The sequence below is a fragment of the Taeniopygia guttata genome, chromosome 35, assembly GCF_048771995.1.
Source record: "Taeniopygia guttata chromosome 35, bTaeGut7.mat, whole genome shotgun sequence".
Lineage (NCBI taxonomy): Eukaryota > Metazoa > Chordata > Aves > Passeriformes > Estrildidae > Taeniopygia > Taeniopygia guttata.
The window spans coordinates 274,186-292,244 of NC_133060.1; positions in this window are offsets into that span (position 1 = coordinate 274,186).

The following is an 18,059-nucleotide window of genomic DNA, read 5'->3' on the forward strand; positions in this document are numbered from 1 at the left end:
TCGATGTTCCGATTTTTTGCACTCAGCTGCCCGCTCAGGGCCACAGGACTCGGAGCGCAAACATCGGCTCTTTTCCCTGGGAAAGAAAACTCACCAGTCCAGGTTCCTGATGTCAGTTTGTAGGGCTCCCCTGGGACTCTCAGGGCAGCACAAGTATGAGGTGGGGGCAGCTCCTGTCTGGGACTTATCCTTCGATGTTCCGATTTTTTGCAGTCACCGGCCCGCTCATGGCCACAGGACTCGGAGCGCAAACATCGGCTCTTTTCCCTGGGAAAGAAAACTCACCAGTCCAGGTTCCTGATGTCAGTTTGTAGGGCTCCCCTGGGACTCTCAGGGCAGCACAAGTATGAGGTGGGGGCAGCTCCTGTCTGGGACTTATCCTTCGATGTTCCGATTTTTTGCAGTCAGCTGCCCGCTCAGGGCCACAGGACTCGGAGCGCAAACATCGGCTCTTTTCCCTGGGAAAGAAAACTCACCAGTCCAGGTTCCTGATGTCAGTTTGTAGGGCTCCCCTGGGACTCTCAGGGCAGCACAAGTATGAGGTGGGGGCAGCTCCTGTCTGGGACTTATCCTTCGATGTTCCGATTTTTTGCAGTCAGCTGCCGGCTCAGGGCCACAGGACTCGGAGCGCAAACATCGGCTCTTTTCCCTGGGAAAGAAAACTCACCAGTCCAGGTTCCTGATGTCAGTTTGTAGGGCTCCCCAGGGACTCTCAGGGCAGCACAAGGATGAGGTGGGGGCAGCTCCTGTCTGGGACTTATCCTTCGATGTTCCGATTTTTTGCACTCAGCTGCCCGCTCAGGGCCACAGGACTCGGAGCGCAAACATCGGCTCTTTTCCCTGGGAAAGAAAACTCACCAGTCCAGGTTCCTGATGTCAGTTTGTAGGGCTCTCCTGGGACTGTCAGTGCAGCACAAGTATGAGGTGGGGGCAGCTCCTGTCTGGGACTTATCCTTCGATGTTCCGATTTTTGCAGTCAGCTGCCCGCTCAGGGCCACAGGACTCGGAGTGCAAACATCGGCTCTTTTCCCTGGGAAAGAAAACTCACCAGTCCAGGTTCCTGATGTCAGTTTGTAGGGCTCCCCTGGGACTCTCAGGGCAGCACAAGTATGAGGTGGGGGCAGCTCCTGTCTGGGACTTATCCTTCGATGTTCCGATTTTTTGCAGTCAGGTGCCCGCTCAAATCCAGAGGACTCGGAGCGCAAACATCGGCTCTTTTCCCTGGGAAAGAAAACTCACCAGTCCAGGTTCCTGATGTCAGTTTGTAGGGCTCTCCTGGGACTGTCAGTGCAGCACAAGTATGAGGTGGGGGCAGCTCCTGCCTGGGACTTATCCTTCGATGTTCGGATTTTTGCAGTCAGCTGCCTGCTCAGGGCCACAGGACTCGGGGCGCAAACATCGGCTCTTTCCCCTGGGAAAAAAAACTCACCAGTCCAGGTTCCTGATGTCAGTTTGTAGGGCTCTCCTGGTACTGTCAGTGCAGCACAAGTATGAGGTGGGGGCAGCTCCTGCCTGGGACTTATCCTTCGATGTTCGGATTTTTGCAGTCAGCTGCCTGCTCAGGGCCACAGGACTCGGGGCGCAAACATCGGCTCTTTCCCCTGGGAAAAAAAACTCACCAGTCCAGGTTCCTGATGTCAGTTTGTAGGACTCCCGTGGGACTGTCAGTGCAGCAGAAGTATGAGGTGGGGGCAGCTCCTGTCTGGGACTTATCCTTCGATGTTCCGATTTTTTGCACTCAGCTGCCCGCTCAGGGCCACAGGACTCGGAGTGCAAACATCGGCTCTTTTCCCTGGGAAAGAAAACTCACCAGTCCAGGTTCCTGATGTCAGTTTGTAGGGCTCCCCTGGGACTCTCAGGGCAGCACAAGTATGAGGTGGGGGCAGCTCCTGTCTGGGACTTATCCTTCGATGTTCGGATTTTTTGCAGTCAGGTGCCCGCTCAAAGCCACAGGACTCGGAGCGCAAACATTGGCTCTTTTCCCTGGGAAAGAAAACTCACCAGTCCAGGTTCCTGATGTCAGTTTGTAGGGCTCCCCTGGGACTCTCAGGGCAGCACAAGGATGAGGTGGGGGCAGCTCCTGTCTGGGACTTATCCTTCGATGTTCCGATTTTTTGCACTCAGCTGCCCGCTCAGGGCCACAGGACTCGGAGCGCAAACATCGGCTCTTTTCCCTGGGAAAGAAAACTCACCAGTCCAGGTTCCTGATGTCAGTTTGTAGGGCTCTCCTGGGACTGTCAGTGCAGCACAAGTATGAGGTGGGGGCAGCTCCTGCCTGGGACTTATCCTTCGATGTTCGGATTTTTGCAGTCAGCTGCCTGCTCAGGGCCACAGGACTCGGGGCGCAAACATCGGCTCTTTCCCCTGGGAAAAAAAACTCACCAGTCCAGGTTCCTGATGTCAGTTTGTAGGACTCCCGTGGGACTGTCAGTGCAGCAGAAGTATGAGGTGGGGGCAGCTCCTGTCTGGGACTTATCCTTCGATGTTCCGATTTTTTGCACTCAGCTGCCCGCTCAGGGCCACAGGACTCGGAGCGCAAACATCGGCTCTTTTCCCTGGGAAAGAAAACTCACCAGTCCAGGTTCCTGATGTCAGTTTGTAGGGCTCCCCTGGGACTGTCAGGGCAGCACAAGTATGAGGTGGGGGCAGCTCCTGTCTGGGACTTATCCTTCGATGTTCCGATTTTTTGCAGTCACCGGCCCGCTCAGGGCCACAGGACTCGGAGCGCAAACATCGGCTCTTTTCCCTGGGAAAGAAAACTCACCAGTCCAGGTTCCTGATGTCAGTTTGTAGGGCTCCCCTGGGACTCTCAGGGCAGCACAAGTATGAGGTGGGGGCAGCTCCTGTCTGGGACTTATCCTTCGATGTTCCGATTTTTTGCACTCAGCTGCCCGCTCAGGGCCTCAGGACTCGGAGTGCAAACATCGGCTCTTTTCCCTGGGAAAGAAAACTCACCAGTCCAGGTTCCTGATGTCAGTTTGTAGGGCTCCCCTGGGACTCTCAGGGCAGCACAAGTATGAGGTGGGGGCAGCTCCTGTCTGGGACTTATCCTTCGATGTTCCGATTTTTTGCACTCAGCTGCCCGCTCAGGGCCACAGGACTCGGAGTGCAAACATCGGCTCATTTCCCTGGGAAAGAAAACTCACCAGTCCAGGTTCCTGATGTCAGTTTGTAGGGCTCCCCTGGGACTCTCAGGGCAGCACAAGTATGAGGTGGGGGCAGCTCCTGTCTGGGACTTATCCTTCAATGTTCCGATTTTTTGCAGTCAGCTGCCCGCTCAGGGCCACAGGACTCGGAGCGCAAACATCGGCTCTTTTCCCTGGGAAAGAAAACTCACCAGTCCAGGTTCCTGATGTCAGTTTGTAGGGCTCTTTTTGGACTCTCAGGGCAGCACAAGTATGAGGTGGGGGCAGCTCCTGTCTGGGACTTATCCTTCGATGTTCCGATTTTTTGCACTCAGCTGCCCGCTCAGGGCCACAGGACTCGGAGCGCAAACATCGGCTCTTTTCCCTGGGAAAGAAAACTCACCAGTCCAGGTTCCTGAGGTCAGTTTGTAGGGCTCCCCTGGGACTCTCAGGGCAGCACAAGTATGAGGTGGGGGCAGCTCCTGTCTGGGACTTATCCTTCGATGTTCCGATTTTTTGCAGTCAGCTGCCCACTCAGGGCCACAGGACTCGGAGCGCAAACATCGGCTCTTTTCCCTGGGAAAGAAAACTCACCAGTCCAGGTTCCTGATGTCAGTTTGTAGGGCTCCCCTGGGACTCTCAGGGCAGCACAAGTATGAGGTGGGGGCAGCTCCTGTCTGGGACTTATCCTTCGATGTTCCGATTTTTTGCACTCAGCTGCCCGCTCAGGGCCACAGGACTCGGAGCGCAAACATCGGCCCTTTTCCCTGGGAAAGAAAACTCACCAGTCCAGGTTCCTGATGTCAGTTTGTAGGGCTCTTTTTGGACTCTCAGGGCAGCACAAGTATGAGGTGGGGGCAGCTCCTGTCTGGGACTTATCCTTCGATGTTCCGATTTTTTGCACTCAGCTGCCCGCTCAGGGCCACAGGACTCGGAGCGCAAACATCGGCTCTTTTCCCTGGGAAAGAAAACTCACCAGTCCAGGTTCCTGATGTCAGTTTGTAGGGCTCCCCTGGGACTCTCAGGGCAGCACAAGTATGAGGTGGGGGCAGCTCCTGTCTGGGACTTATCCTTCGATGTTCCGATTTTTTGCAGTCAGCTGCCCGCTCAAAGTCACAGGACTCGGAGCGCAAACATCGGCTCTTTTCCCTGGGAAAGAAAACTCACCAGTCCAGGTTCCTGATGTCAGTTTGTAGGGCTCTCCTGGGACTGTCAGTGCAGCACAAGTATGAGGTGGGGGCAGCTCCTGCCTGGGACTTATCCTTCGATGTTCGGATTTTTGCAGTCAGCTGCCTGCTCAGGGCCACAGGACTCGGGGCGCAAACATCGGCTCTTTCCCCTGGGAAAAAAAACTCACCAGTCCAGGTTCCTGATGTCAGTTTGTAGGGCTCCCCTGGGACTCTCAGTGCAGCAGAAGTATGAGGTGGGGGCAGCTCCTGTCTGGGACTTATCCTTCGATGTTCCGATTTTTTGCACTCAGCTGCCCGCTCAGGGCCACAGGACTCGGAGCGCAAACATCGGCTCTTTTCCCTGGGAAAGAAAACTCACCAGTCCAGGTTCCTGATGTCAGTTTGTAGGGCTCCCCTGGGACTCTCAGGGCAGCACAAGGATGAGGTGGGGGCAGCTCCTGTCTGGGACTTATCCTTCGATGTTCCGATTTTTTGCACTCAGCTGCCCGCTCAGGGCCACAGGACTCGGAGCGCAAACATCGGCTCTTTTCCCTGGGAAAGAAAACTCACCAGTCCAGGTTCCTGATTTCAGTTTGTAGGGCTCTTTTTGGACTCTCAGGGCAGCACAAGTATGAGGTGGGGGCAGCTCTTGTCTGGGACTTATCCTTCGATGTTCCGATTTTTTGCACTCAGCTGCCCGCTCAGGGCCACAGGACTCGGAGCGCAAACATCGGCTCTTTTCCCTGGGAAAGAAAACTCACCAGTCCAGGTTCCTGATGTCAGTTTGTAGGGCTCCCCTGGGACTCTCAGGGCAGCACAAGTATGAGGTGGGGGCAGCTCCTGTCTGGGACTTATCCTTCGATGTTCCGATTTTTTGCACTCAGCTGCCCGCTCAGGGCCACAGGACTCGGAGCGCAAACATCGGCTCTTTTCCCTGGGAAAGAAAACTCACCAGTCCAGGTTCCTGATGTCAGTTTGTAGGGCTCCCGTGGGACTGTCAGGGTAGCACAAGGATGAGGTGGGGGCAGCTCCTGTCTGGGACTTATCCTTCGATGTTCCGATTTTTTGCACTCAGCTGCCCGCTCAGGGCCACAGGACTCGGAGCGCAAACATCGGCTCTTTTCCCTGGGAAAGAAAACTCACCAGTCCAGGTTCCTGATGTCAGTTTGTAGGGCTCCCCTGGGACTCTCAGGGCAGCACAAGTATGAGGTGGGGGCAGCTCCTGTCTTGGACTTATCCTTCGATGTTCCGATTTTTTGCAGTCAGCTGCCCGCTCAGGGCCATAGGACTCGGAGTGCAAACATCGGCTCATTTACCTGGGAAAGAAAACTCACCAGTCCAGGTTCCTGATGTCAGTTTGTAGGGCTCCCCTGGGACTCTCAGGGCAGCACAAGTATGAGGTGGGGGCAGCTCCTGTCTGGGACTTATCCTTCAATGTTCCGATTTTTTGCAGTCAGCTGCCCGCTCAGGGCCACAGGACTCGGAGCGCAAACATCGGCTCTTTTCCCTGGGAAAGAAAACTCACCAGTCCAGGTTCCTGATGTCAGTTTGTAGGGCTCCCCTGGGACTCTCAGGGCAGCACAAGTATGAGGTGGGGGCAGCTCCTGTCTGGGACTTATCCTTCGATGTTCCGATTTTTTGCACTCAGCTGCCCGCTCAGGGCCACAGGACTCGGAGCGCAAACATCGGCTCTTTTCCCTGGGAAAGAAAACTCACCAGTCCAGGTTCCTGATGTCAGTTTGTAGGGCTCCCCTGGGACTCTCAGGGCAGCACAAGGATGAGGTGGGGGCAGCTCCTGTCTGGGACTTATCCTTCGATGTTCCGATTTTTTGCAGTCAGCTGCCCGCTCAGGGCCACAGGACTCGGAGCGCAAACATCGGCTCTTTTCCCTGGGAAAGAAAACTCACCAGTCCAGGTTCCTGATGTCAGTTTGTAGGGCTCCCCTGGGACTCTCAGGGCAGCACAAGTATGAGGTGGGGGCAGCTCCTGTCTGGGACTTATCCTTCGATGTTCCGATTTTTTGCAGTCACCGGCCCGCTCAGGGCCACAGGACTCGGAGCGCAAACATCGGCTCTTTTCCCTGGGAAAGAAAACTCACCAGTCCAGGTTCCTGATGTCAGTTTGTAGGGCTCCCCTGGGACTCTCAGGGCAGCACAAGTATGAGGTGGGGGCAGCTCCTGTCTGGGACTTATCCTTCGATGTTCCGATTTTTTGCACTCAGCTGCCCGCTCAGGGCCACAGGACTCGGAGCGCAAACATCGGCTCTTTTCCCTGGGAAAGAAAACTCACCAGTCCAGGTTCCTGATGTCAGTTTGTAGGGCTCCCGTGGGACTGTCAGGGCAGCACAAGGATGAGGTGGGGGCAGCTCCTGTCTGGGACTTATCCTTCGATGTTCCGATTTTTTGCACTCAGCTGCCCGCTCAGGGCCACAGGACTCGGAGTGCAAACATCGGCTCTTTTCCCTGGGAAAGAAAACTCACCAGTCCAGGTTCCTGATGTCACTTTGTAGGGCTCCCCTGGGACTCTCAGGGCAGCACAAGTATGAGGTGGGGGCAGCTCCTGTCTGGGACTTATCCTTCGATGTTCCGATTTTTTGCAGTCAGCTGCCCGCTCAGGGCCATAGGACTCGGAGCGCAAACATCGGCTCATTTACCTGGGAAAGAAAACTCACCAGTCCAGGTTCCTGATGTCAGTTTGTAGGGCTCCCCTGGGACTCTCAGGGCAGCACAAGTATGAGGTGGGGGCAGGTCCTGTCTGGGACTTATCCTTCGATGTTCCGATTTTTTGCAGTCAGCTGCCCGCTCAGGGCCACAGGACTCGGAGCGCAAACATCGGCTCTTTTCCCTGGGAAAGAAAACTCACCAGTCCAGGTTCCTGATGTCAGTTTGTAGGGCTCTCCTGGGACTCTCAGGGCAGCACAAGTATGAGGTGGGGGCAGCTCCTGTCTGGGACTTATCCTTCGATGTTCCGATTTTTTGCACTCAGCTGCCCGCTCAGGGCCACAGGACTCGGAGCGCAAACATCGGCTCTTTTCCCTGGGAAAGAAAACTCACCAGTCCAGGTTCCTGATTTCAGTTTGTAGGGCTCCCCTGGGACTCTCAGGGCAGCACAAGGATGAGGTGGGGGCAGCTCCTGTCTGGGACTTATCCTTTGATGTTCCGATTTTTTGCACTCAGCTGCCCACTCAGGGCCACAGGACTCGGGGCGCAAACATCGGCTCTTTTCCCTGGGAAAGAAAACTCACCAGTCCAGGTTCCTGATGTCAGTTTGTAGGGCTCCCCTGGGACTCTCAGGGCAGCACAAGTATGAGGTGGGGGCAGCTCCTGTCTGGGACTTATCCTTCGATGTTCCGATTTTTTGCACTCAGCTGCCCGCTCAGGGCCACAGGACTCGGAGCGCAAACATCGGCTCTTTTCCCTGGGAAAGAAAACTCACCAGTCCAGGTTCCTGATGTCAGTTTGTAGGGCTCCCCTGGGACTCTCAGGGCAGCACAAGTATGAGGTGGGGGCAGCTCCTGTCTGGGACTTATCCTTCGATGTTCCGATATTTTGCAGTCACCGGCCCGCTCATGGCCACAGGACTCGGAGCGCAAACATCGGCTCTTTTCCCTGGGAAAGAAAACTCACCAGTCCAGGTTCCTGATGTCAGTTTGTAGGGCTCCCCTGGGACTCTCAGGGCAGCACAAGTATGAGGTGGGGGCAGCTCCTGTCTGGGACTTATCCTTCGATGTTCCGATTTTTTGCACTCAGCTGCCCGCTCAGGGCCACAGGACTCGGAGCGCAAACATCGGCTCTTTTCCCTGGAAAAGAAAACTCACCAGTCCAGGTTCCTGATTTCAGTTTGTAGGGCTCTTTTTGGACTCTCAGGGCAGCACAAGTATGAGGTGGGGGCAGCTCCTGTCTGGGACTTATCCTTCGATGTTCCAATTTTTTGCACTCAGCTGCCCGCTCAGGGCCACAGGACTCGGAGCGCAAACATCGGCTCTTTTCCCTGGGAAAGAAAACTCACCAGTCCAGGTTCCTGATGTCAGTTTGTAGGGCTCCCCTGGGACTCTCAGGGCAGCACAAGTATGAGGTGGGGGCAGCTCCTGTCTGGGACTTATCCTTCGATGTTCCGATTTTTTGCACTCAGCTGCCCGCTCAGGGCCACAGGACTCGGAGCGCAAACATCGGCTCTTTTCCCTGGGAAACAAAACTCACCAGTCCAGGTTCCTGATGTCAGTTTGTAGGGCTCCCGTGGGACTGTCAGGGCAGCACAAGGATGAGGTGGGGGCAGCTCCTGTCTGGGACTTATCCTTCGATGTTCCGATTTTTTGCACTCAGCTGCCCGCTCAGGGCCACAGGACTCGGAGCGCAAACCTCGGCTCATTTACCTGGGAAAGAAAACTCACCAGTCCAGGTTCCTGATGTCAGTTTGTAGGGCTCCCCTGGGACTCTCAGGGCAGCACAAGTATGAGGTGGGGGCAGCTCCTGTCTGGGACTTATCCTTTGATGTTCCGATTTTTTGCACTCAGCTTCCCACTCAGGGCCTCAGGACTCGGGGCGCAAACATCGGCTCTTTTCCCTGGGAAAGAAAACTCACCAGTCCAGGTTCCTGATGTCAGTTTGTAGGGCTCCCCTGGGACTCTCAGGGCAGCACAAGTATGAGGTGGGGGCAGCTCCTGTCTGGGACTTATCCTTCGATGTTCCGATTTTTTGCACTCAGCTGCCCGCTCAGGGCCACAGGACTCGGAGCGCAAACATCGGCCCTTTTCCCTGGGAAAGAAAACTCACCAGTCCAGGTTCCTGATGTCAGTTTGTAGGGCTCCCCAAGGACTCTCAGGGCAGCACAAGGATGAGGTGGGGGCAGCTCCTGTCTGGGACTTATCCTTCGATGTTCCGATTTTTTGCACTCAGCTGCCCGCTCAGGGCCACAGGACTCGGAGCGCAAACATCGGCTCTTTTCCCTGGGAAAGAAAACTCACCAGTCCAGGTTCCTGATGTCAGTTTGTAGGGCTCTCCTGGGACTGTCAGTGCAGCACAAGTATGAGGTGGGGGCAGCTCCTGTCTGGGACTTATCCTTCGATGTTCCGATTTTTGCAGTCAGCTGCCCGCTCAGGGCCACAGGACTCGGAGCGCAAACATCGGCTCTTTTCCCTGGGAAAGAAAACTCACCAGTCCAGGTTCCTGATGTCAGTTTGTAGGGCTCTCCTGGGACTGTCAGTGCAGCACAAGTATGAGGTGGGGGCAGCTCCTGTCTGGGACTTATCCTTCGATGTTCCGATTTTTTGCAGTCACCGGCCCGCTCAGGGCCACAGGACTCGGAGCGCAAACATCGGCTCTTTTCCCTGGGAAAGAAAACTCACCAGTCCAGGTTCCTGATGTCACTTTGTAGGGCTCCCCTGGGACTCTCAGGGCAGCACAAGTATGAGGTGGGGGCAGCTCCTGTCTGGGACTTATCCTTCGATGTTCCGATTTTTTGCAGTCAGCTGCCCGCTCAGGGCCACAGGACTCGGAGCGCAAACATCGGCTCTTTTCCCTGGGAAAGAAAACTCACCAGTCCAGGTTCCTGATGTCAGTTTGTAGGGCTCCCCTGGGACTCTCAGGGCAGCACAAGTATGAGGTGGGGGCAGCTCCTGTCTGGGACTTATCCTTCGTTGTTCCGATTTTTTGCAGTCAGCTGCCCGCTCAGGGCCACAGGACTCGGAGTGCAAACATCGGCTCATTTCCCTGGGAAAGAAAACTCACCAGTCCAGGTTCCTGATGTCAGTTTGTAGGGCTCCCCTGGGACTCTCAGGGCAGCACAAGTATGAGGTGGGGGCAGCTCCTGTCTGGGACTTATCCTTCAATGTTCCGATTTTTTGCAGTCAGCTGCCCGCTCAGAGCCACAGGACTCGGAGCGCAAACATCGGCTCTTTTCCCTGGGAAAGAAAACTCACCAGTCCAGGTTCCTGATGTCAGTTTGTAGGGCTCTTTTTGGACTCTCAGGGCAGCACAAGTATGAGGTGGGGGCAGCTCCTGTCTGGGACTTATCCTTCGATGTTCCGATTTTTTGCACTCAGCTGCCCGCTCAGGGCCACAGGACTCGGAGCGCAAACATCGGCTCTTTTCCCTGGGAAAGAAAACTCACCAGTCCAGGTTCCTGATGTCAGTTTGTAGGGCTCCCCTGGGACTCTCAGGGCAGCACAAGTATGAGGTGGGGGCAGCTCCTGTCTGGGACTTATCCTTCGATGTTCCGATTTTTTGCAGTCAGCTGCCCACTCAGGGCCACAGGACTCGGAGCGCAAACATCGGCTCTTTTCCCTGGGAAAGAAAACTCACCAGTCCAGGTTCCTGATGTCAGTTTGTAGGGCTCCCCTGGGACTCTCAGGGCAGCACAAGTATGAGGTGGGGCAGCTCCTGTCTGGGACTTATCCTTCGATGTTCCGATTTTTTGCACTCAGCTGCCCGCTCAGGGCCACAGGACTCGGAGCGCAAACATCGGCTCTTTTCCCTGGGAAAGAAAACTCACCAGTCCAGGTTCCTGATGTCAGTTTGTAGGGCTCCCCTGGGACTCTCAGGGCAGCACAAGTATGAGGTGGGGGCAGCTCCTGTCTGGGACTTATCCTTCGATGTTCCGATTTTTTGCACTCAGCTGCCCACTCAGGGCCACAGGACTCGGAGCGCAAACATCGGCTCTTTTCCCTGGGAAAGAAAACTCACCAGTCCAGGTTCCTGATGTCAGTTTGTAGGGCTCTCCTGGGACTGTCAGTGCAGCACAAGTATGAGGTGGGGGCAGCTCCTGTCTGGGACTTATCCTTCGATGTTCCGATTTTTGCAGTCTGCTGCCCGCTCAGGGCCACAGGACTCGGAGTGCAAACATCGGCTCTTTTCCCTGGGAAAGAAAACTCACCAGTCCAGGTACCTGATGTCAGTTTGTAGGGCTCCCCTGGGACTCTCAGGGCAGCACAAGTATGAGGTGGGGGCAGCTCCTGTCTGGGACTTATCCTTCGATGTTCGGATTTTTTGCACTCAGCTGCCCGCTCAGGGCCACAGGACTCGGAGCGCAAACATCGGCTCTTTTCCCTGGGAAAGAAAACTCACCAGTCCAGGTTCCTGATGTCAGTTTGTAGGGCTCTTTTTGGACTCTCAGGGCAGCACAAGTATGAGGTGGGGGCAGCTCCTGTCTGGGACTTATCCTTCGATGTTCCGATTTTTTGCACTCAGCTGCCCGCTCAGGGCCACAGGACTCGGAGCGCAAACATCGGCTCTTTTCCCTGGGAAAGAAAACTCATCAGTCCAGGTTCCTGATGTCAGTTTGTAGGGCTCCCCTGGGACTCTCAGGGCAGCACAAGTATGAGGTGGGGGCAGCTCCTGTCTGGGACTTATCCTTCGATGTTCCGATTTTTTGCAGTCAGCTGCCCGCTCAAAGCCACAGGACTCGGAGCGCAAACATCGGCTCTTTTCCCTGGGAAAGAAAACTCACCAGTCCAGGTTCCTGATGTCAGTTTGTAGGGCTCTCCTGGGACTGTCAGTGCAGCACAAGTATGAGGTGGGGGCAGCTCCTGCCTGGGACTTATCCTTCGATGTTCGGATTTTTGCAGTCAGCTGCCCGCTCAGGGCCACAGGACTCGGGGCGCAAACATCGGCTCTTTCCCCTGGGAAAAAAAACTCACCAGTCCAGGTTCCTGATGTCAGTTTGTAGGGCTCCCGTGGGACTCTCAGGGCAGCACAAGTATGAGGTGGGGGCAGCTCCTGTCTGGGACTTATCCTTCGATGTTCCGATTTTTTGCAGTCAGCTGCCCGCTCAGGGCCACAGGACTCGGAGCGCAAACATCGGCTCTTTTCCCTGGGAAAGAAAACTCACCAGTCCAGGTTCCTGATGTCAGTTTGTAGGGCTCCCCAGGGACTCTCAGGGCAGCACAAGTATGAGGTGGGGGCAGCTCCTGTCTGGGACTTATCCTTCGATGTTCCGATTTTTTGCACTCAGCTGCCCGCTCAGGGCCACAGGACTCGGAGCGCAAACATCGGCTCTTTTCCCTGGGAAAGAAAACTCACCAGTCCAGGTTCCTGATGTCAGTTTGTAGGGCTCTTTTTGGACTCTCAGGGCAGCACAAGTATGAGGTGGGGGCAGCTCCTGTCTGGGACTTATCCTTCGATGTTCCGATTTTTTGCAGTCAGCTGCCCGCTCAGGGCCACAGGACTCGGAGTGCAAACACCGGCTCTTTTCCCTGGGAAAGAAAACTCACCAGTCCAGGTTCCTGATGTCAGTTTGTAGGGCTCCCCTGGGACGCTCAGGACAGCACAAGTATGAGGTGGGGGCAGCTCCTGTCTGGGACTTATCCTTCGATGTTCGGATTTTTTGCAGTCACCTGCCCGCTCAGGGCCACAGGACTCGGAGCGCAAACATCGGCTCTTTTCCCTGGGAAAGAAAACTCACCAGTCCAGGTTCCTGATGTCAGTTTGTAGGGCTCTCCTGGGAATGTCAGTGCAGCACAAGTATGAGGTGGGGGCAGCTCCTGCATGGGACTTATCCTTCGATGTTCGGATTTTTGCAGTCAGCTGCCTGCTCAGGGCCACAGGACTCGGGGCGCAAACATCGGCTCTTTCCCCTGGGAAAAAAAACTCACCAGTCCAGGTTCCTGATGTCAGTTTGTAGGGCTCCCGTGGGACTGTCAGTGCAGCAGAAATATGAGGTGGGGGCAGCTCCTGTCTGGGACTTATCCTTCGATGTTCCGATTTTTTGCAGTCAGCTGCCCGCTCAGGGCCACAGGACTCGGAGCGCAAACATCGGCTCTTTTCCCTGGGAAAGAAAACTCACCAGTCCAGGTTCCTGATGTCAGTTTGTAGGGCTCCCCTGGGACTCTCAGGGCAGCACAAGTATGAGGTGGGGGCAGCTCCTGTCTGGGACTTATCCTTCGATGTTCCGATTTTTTGCAGTCACCGGCCCGCTCAGGGCCACAGGACTCGGAGCGCAAACATCGGCTCTTTTCCCTGGGAAAGAAAACTCACCAGTCCAGGTTCCTGATGTCAGTTTGTAGGGCTCCCCAGGGACTCTCAGGGCAGCACAAGTATGAGGTGGGGGTAGCTCCTGTCTGGGACTTATCCTTTGATGTTCCGATTTTTTGCACTCAGCTGCCCGCTCAGGGCCACAGGACTCGGAGCGCAAACATCGGCCCTTTTCCCTGGGAAAGAAAACTCACCAGTCCAGGTTCCTGATGTCACTTTGTAGGGCTCTTTTTGGACTCTCAGGGCAGCACAAGTATGAGGTGGGGGCAGCTCCTGTCTGGGACTTATCCTTCGATGTTCCGATTTTTTGCAGTCAGCTGCCCGCTCAGGGCCACAGGACTCGGAGTGCAAACATCGGCTCTTTTCCCTGGGAAAGAAAACTCACCAGTCCAGGTTCCTGATGTCAGTTTGTAGGGCTCCGCTGGGACTCTCAGGGCAGCACAAGTATGAGGTGGGGGCAGCTCCTGTCTGGGACTTATCCTTCGATGTTCCGATTTTTTGCACTCAGCTGCCCGCTCAGGGCCACAGGACTCGGAGCGCAAACATCGGCTCTTTTCCCTGGGAAAGAAAACTCACCAGTCCAGGTTCCTGATGTCAGTTTGTAGGGCTCCCCTGGGACGCTCAGGACAGCACAATTATGAGGTGGGGGCAGCTCCTGTCTGGGACTTATCCTTTGATGTTCGGATTTTTTGCAGTCACCTGCCCGCTCAGGGCCACAGGACTCGGAGCGCAAACATCGGCTCTTTTCCCTGGGAAAGAAAACTCACCAGTCCAGGTTCCTGATGTCAGTTTGTAGGGCTCCCCCGAAACTGTCAGGGCAGCACAAGTATGAGGTGGGGGCAGCTCCTTTCTGGGACTTATCCTTCGATGTTCCGATTTTTTGCACTCAGCTGCCCGCTCAGGGCCACAGGACTCGGAGCGCAAACATCGGCTCTTTTCCCTGGGAAAGAAAACTCACCAGTCCAGGTTCCTGATGTCAGTTTGTAGGGCTCTCCTGGGACTCTCAGGGAAGCACAAGTATGAGGTGGGGGCAGCTCCTGTCTGGGACTTATCCTTCGATGTTCGGATTTTTTGCAGTCAGCTGCCCACTCAAAGCCACAGGACTCGGAGCGCAAACATCGGCTCTTTTCCCTGGGAAAGAAAACTCACCAGTCCAGGTTCCTGATGTCAGTTTGTAGGGCTCCCCAGGGACTCTCAGGGCAGAACAAGGATGAAGTGGGGGCAGCTCCTGTCTGGGACTTATCCTTCAATGTTCCGATTTTTTGCAGTCAGCTGCCCGCTCAGGGCCACAGGACTCAGAGCGCAAACATCGGCTCTTTTCCCTGGGAAAGAAAACTCACCAGTCCAGGTTCCTGATGTCAGTTTGTAGGGCTCCCCTGGGACTCTCAGGGCAGCACAAGTATGAGGTGGGGGCAGCTCCTGTCTGGGACTTATCCTTTGATGTTCCGATTTTTTGCACTCAGCTGCCCACTCAGGGCCACAGGACTCGGAGCGCAAACATCGGCTCTTTTCCCTGGGAAAGAAAACTCACCAGTCCAGGTTCCTGATGTCAGTTTGTAGGGCTCTTTTTGGACTCTCAGGGCAGCACAAATATGAGGTGGGGGCAGCTCCTGTCTGGGACTTATCCTTCGATGTTCCGATTTTTTGCACTCAGCTGCCCGCTCAGGGCCACAGGACTCGGAGCGCAAACATCGGCTCTTTTCCCTGGGAAAGAAAACTCACCAGTCCAGGTTCCTGATGTCAGTTTGTAGGGCTCCCCTGGGACTCTCAGGGCAGCACAAGTATGAGGTGGGGGCAGCTCCTGTCTGGGACTTATCCTTCGATGTTCCGATTTTTTGCACTCAGCTGCCCACTCAGGGCCACAGGACTCGGGGCGCAAACATCGGCTCTTTTCCCTGGGAAAGAAAACTCACCAGTCCAGGTTCCTGATGTCAGTTTGTAGGGCTCCCCTGGGACTCTCAGGGCAGCACAAGTATGAGGTGGGGGCAGCTCCTGTCTGGGACTTATCCTTCGATGTTCCGATTTTTTGCAGTCAGCTGCCCGCTCAGGGCCACAGGACTCGGGGCGCAAACATCGGCTCTTTTCCCTGGGAAAGAAAACTCACCAGTCCAGGTTCCTGATGTCACTTTGTAGGGCTCCCCAGGGACTTTCAGGGCAGCACAAGGATGAGGTGGGGGCAGCTCCTGTCTGGGACTTATCCTTCGATGTTCCGATTTTTTGCACTCAGCTGCCCACTCAGGGCCACAGGACTCGGAGTGCAAACATCGGCTCTTTTCCCTGGGAAAGAAAACTCACCAGTCCAGGTTCCTGATGTCAGTTTGTAGGGCTCTTTTTGGACTCTCAGGGCAGCACAAGTATGAGGTGGGGGCAGCTCCTGTCTGGGACTTATCCTTCGATGTTCCGATTTTTTGCACTCAGCTGCCCGCTCAGGGCCACAGGACTCGGAGCGCAAACATCGGCTCTTTTCCCTGGGAAAGAAAACTCACCAGTCCAGGTTCCTGATGTCAGTTTGTAGGGCTCCCCTGGGACGCTCAGGACAGCACAATTATGACGTGGGGGCAGCTCCTGTCTGGGACTTATCCTTCGATGTTCGGATTTTTTGCAGTCACCTGCCCGCTCAGGGCCACAGGACTCGGAGCGCAAACATCGGCTCTTTTCCCTGGGAAAGAAAACTCACCAGTCCAGGTTCCTGATGTCAGTTTGTAGGGCTCCCCAGGGACTCTCAGGGCAGCACAAGTATGAGGTGGGGGCAGCTCCTGTCTGGGACTTATCCTTCGATGTTCCGATTTTTTGCAGTCAGCTGCCCGCTCAGGGCCACAGGACTCGGAGCGCAAACATCGGCTCTTTTCCCTGGGAAAGAAAACTCACCAGTCCAGGTTCCTGATGTCAGTTTGTAGGGCTCTTTTTGGACTCTCAGGGCAGCACAAGTATGAGGTGGGGGCAGCTCCTGTCTGGGACTTATCCTTCGATGTTCCGATTTTTTGCACTCAGCTGCCTGCTCAGGGCCACAGGACTCGGGGCACAAACATCGGCTCTTTTCCCTGGGAAAGAAAACTCACCAGTCCAGGTTCCTGATGTCAGTTTGTAGGGCTCCCCCGGGACTGTCAGGGCAGCACAAGTATGAGGTGGGGGCAGCTCCTTTCTGGGACTTATCCTTCGATGTTCCGATTTTTTGCACTCAGCTGCCCGCTCAGGGCCACAGGACTCGGAGCGCAAACATCGGCTCTTTTCCCTGGGAAAGAAAACTCACCAGTCCAGGTTCCTGATGTCAGTTTGTAGGGCTCTACTGGGACTCTCAGGGAAGCACAAGTATGAGGTGGGGGCAGCTCCTGTCTGGGACTTATCCTTCGATGTTCGGATTTTTTGCAGTCAGCTGCCCACTCAAAGCCACAGGACTCGGAGCGCAAACATCGGCTCTTTTCCCTGGGAAAGAAAACTCACCAGTCCAGGTTCCTGATGTCAGTTTGTAGGGCTCCCCAGGGACTCTCAGGGCAGCACAAGTATGAGGTGGGGGCAGCTCCTGTCTGGGACTTATCCTTCGATGTTCCGATTTTTTGCACTCAGCTGCCCGCTCAGGGCCACAGGACTCGGAGCGCAAACATCGGCCCTTTTCCCTGGGAAAGAAAACTCACCAGTCCAGGTTCCTGATGTCAGTTTGTAGGGCTCTTTTTGGACTCTCAGGGCAGCACAAGTATGAGGTGGGGGCAGCTCCTGTCTGGGACTTATCCTTCGATGTTCCGATTTTTTGCAGTCAGCTGCCCGCTCAGGGCCACAGGACTCGGAGTGCAAACATCGGCTCTTTTCCCTGGGAAAGAAAACTCACCAGTCCAGGTTCCTGATGTCAGTTTGTAGGGCTCCCCTGGGACGCTCAGGACAGCACAATTATGAGGTGGGGGCAGCTCCTGTCTGGGACTTATCCTTCGATGTTCGGATTTTTTGCAGTCACCTGCCCGCTCAGGGCCACAGGACTCGGAGCGCAAACATCGGCTCTTTTCCCTGGGAAAGAAAACTCACCAGTCCAGGTTCCTGATGTCAGTTTGTAGGGCTCCCCCGAAACTGTCAGGGCAGCACAAGTATGAGGTGGGGGCAGCTCCTTTCTGGGACTTATCCTTCGATGTTCCGATTTTTTGCACTCAGCTGCCCGCTCAGGGCCACAGGACTCGGAGCGCAAACATCGGCTCTTTTCCCTGGGAAAGAAAACTCACCAGTCCAGGTTCCTGATGTCAGTTTGTAGGGCTCTCCTGGGACTCTCAGGGAAGCACAAGTATGAGGTGGGGGCAGCTCCTGTCTGGGACTTATCCTTCGATGTTCGGATTTTTTGCAGTCAGCTGCCCACTCAAAGCCACAGGACTCGGAGCGCAAACATCGGCTCTTTTCCCTGGGAAAGAAAACTCACCAGTCCAGGTTCCTGATGTCAGTTTGTAGGGCTCTTTTTGGACTCTCAGGGCAGCACAAATATGAGGTGGGGGCAGCTCCTGTCTGGGACTTATCCTTCGATGTTCCGATTTTTTGCACTCAGCTGCCCGCTCAGGGCCACAGGACTCGGAGCGCAAACATCGGCTCTTTTCCCTGGGAAAGAAAACTCACCAGTCCAGGTTCCTGATGTCAGTTTGTAGGGCTCCCCTGGGACTCTCAGGGCAGCACAAGTATGAGGTGGGGGCAGCTCCTGTCTGGGACTTATCCTTCGATGTTCCGATTTTTTGCACTCAGCTGCCCACTCAGGGCCACAGGACTCGGGGCGCAAACATCGGCTCTTTTCCCTGGGAAAGAAAACTCACCAGTCCAGGTTCCTGATGTCA